This window comes from Rhinolophus sinicus, linkage group LG07 (genome assembly GCF_036562045.2).
Source record: "Rhinolophus sinicus isolate RSC01 linkage group LG07, ASM3656204v1, whole genome shotgun sequence".
NCBI classification, from domain to species: Eukaryota; Metazoa; Chordata; class Mammalia; order Chiroptera; family Rhinolophidae; genus Rhinolophus; species Rhinolophus sinicus.
In genome coordinates, this window is record NC_133757.1 from 107,713,779 (window position 1) to 107,716,475 (window position 2,697).

At 35.8% G+C, this 2,697-nt stretch overlaps 1 non-coding gene across 1 annotated transcript; it reads right to left on the reverse strand.

Moving 5' to 3' along the window:
- Positions 1–1,694: 1,694 nt before the first annotated feature.
- LOC141573032 (U6 spliceosomal RNA) lies at positions 1,695–1,805 on the reverse strand. Its single transcript, XR_012498616.1, has one exon. It is a non-coding gene; the product is annotated as a U6 spliceosomal RNA (small nuclear RNA).
- Between the last annotated feature and the right edge of the window lie 892 nt (positions 1,806–2,697).

Consider the following 2,697-nt stretch of genomic DNA (forward strand, 5'->3'; position numbering starts at 1 on the left):
TAGGAAAATATTGACATATTTATCACACGTATATTTAAACATATTCCTTCTAACTAGAACTATGGTAAAAACCTGAGAAAATATTTTAAACATAAATGACAAGTACATGCTTAATATACAAAAAGTCCTTAGAAATCAATAAGATGAAAACTTCAATTTAATAAATGGAAAAAATATTAGAAATCTATAAAAATATGTAATGTGTACATTTACAAAAAGAAGATAATATCTATTACCTGGCAAATTTGTCAATGATTGTGTTTATTTGTATTCTCTAAGGTTAGCAAATGTGTGAAGAAATAAGCTCTCTGTATACTATTTGTAGAGTTATAAGTTCAGTTTTTTCTTGGGGACAAGTTTGTTCCAGTCCCTTATGAATATGTAGCCCCTTTGGCCCAGCAATTTCACTTATAGGAATTAATCTTGAAATTATCATAAACAAGTGCAAGTACATATCTATAAGTATAGTATAATGTGATCTAATACTCACCTATTGATAGTCCTCATACCTTGAAATACCTGTATCCTGTAGTAATATTTGAACTTATTTGGAATTTAAAGTGTTTTAAATATGGCATTCCATGAGTATTATTTGTTAATCATTAACATCTATGCTTATGTAAATACCTTAGGAATGTCTGCAGGGAAATGTGTATGAAGAGGGACAAAGAAACTCCAAATGACTGGGTTGGGCAAACAAGAAAAGGGATGGAGGACTTGTTGAATATACCCATAAAAGTAGGCAGGGAATTTTTAATAAAGGATGGAAAAAGTGACAAGTCTGGTACTATTTCCTTACCTCTGCACAGACAGGAAATTGATCACACTATTCTGTCATTAATAAGTGATGAATCAAAAGCGTGATTTGTTTAGTGTCCCTTGTCCACCCTGGTCTAAACCCACTTATCCATATCTCCTCTGAACCAATAACCACAGGAGCCTAACGTTGTTCAGAAAGTTTGAATCTGCCCATTCAGTTTTCCACATCAAAGCAACTAAAAATTTTGAAGCATAGGATATGGTAAAGGTGACTAGAAGTACACTAAGTTTTGCGTTTAAATGATGCACTTACTTGATAGTCTTTTTAAAGAGTCTGCTTGTTAAGTGTACTTATATTGCTCAGCCTCATTGAAATCAATAAGTATATTGTTAATCCCCCTTGATTGTAAGTTCAGACCTAACAGAATCACTCATTATTGTAGTAGACATTTGTCACTCTCCTAAGACTTCCTATAGATGGGAAATTCTGCACCTTATGAGTCTTGATAAGAGAGAAACTGTATTCCCTTTAGAGAAGTGGAATGTCTCACCCTCCTACAGATATTATTCTGGTTCATGAGAAATAGTAGAAACCCTAGATAAAATATACATTTGCTAGAATGTAGAGGAGATAAAACCACAAAAATACAGAAATCTAATTTTAATTTCTCTAAAAGATGTTCCCAGGGTAACACTGGCTCTCCCAAACAAAATGAAAGATAAGGTATAATAATTGTATCCGCTACAAAAGGGCATAATACTTGCGCCATTTTAGCTTTAGCAGAGAAAATAGAACTGCTTTTGAGTATGCCATCGGAACGTTGATGAGACATCAAAGGGTGGCAGTTTCAGTAACATTCCAGAGGAAAAGAAGCTTCAGCTGACAGCTCTATTGGAACTAGCTCCTCTACTTTGCTCTTTTTTTATTTTTTATTTTTTTAATGGAACGCTTCACGAATTTGCGTGTCATCCTTGCACAGGGGCCACGCTAATATTCTCTGTATAGTTCCAATTTTTTTTCCAGTACATGTGCTTCCCAAGTGAACACAACTACTTTGCTCTTATACTTAGGAAATCCGATGCTTAAGTTGGTGGCCAGCGCCCATAGGAGAATCACAGCAGAAACCCTTAAGATTTGTGATCAAAGCTATTAGTCTTCCTCAAATGTCTGTCCTTATTTTGAATAACAGATCCTTGTTTCTGATGCCTGTTTACATCTCAACATGTAGCCCTGGGACCTGCGACGTCATAGTATGAACTGGATTATTGACCCACTTGTCTATAAAGTCAGATGTGCCCCAAAGGCTTGCATTCCTAAACGGAAATGGATACATAGAACTAAACCTGATTAGTTTCTGAAGACACAAGTGAGGTTTGGAGCCACATTACTATCTCTTCATCTATTCTTGCCTAAAGTGTCATAGAGAGCTGCCTCTGATCGGTTGACTGAAAAGGAAAAAAAAAAAAAAAAATCCTGGCTTTTCGAAAGCTCTGCACAAAATGCAGGCACCGACAAAATGTAGCTTTCCATCCATCAAACTCTGGGTGTTGTTGGTTTGGTTGTTTCAGTAACCAAGGCAGGAATGTTTATATCAGAAGACACAGCAATGGAATCATTAGTTGGTAAATTCATAGTACCACTTGGCCAATTCAGCCTCTTCACGCCATGAAACAAACAAGCAAGAAGGGGATTATAGTGTTGAACTTTGAGATTGATTCTGACTGTCAAGAGGAATTAGAATTGCTGCTACACAATTAGGAAAGTAAGACATATTGGTGTAACTCAAAAACGTCCTGGGGTGCTACCCAGCCTGACTTGTTTATTGATAAAATTCAATGGGAGGCCACAACATCTGAGTAGGAAAAACAACCAAAGGCTTAGATTCCTTAAGAATGAAGGTTTGGGACAATACATCAGGTAAAGAACCTTGAACATTT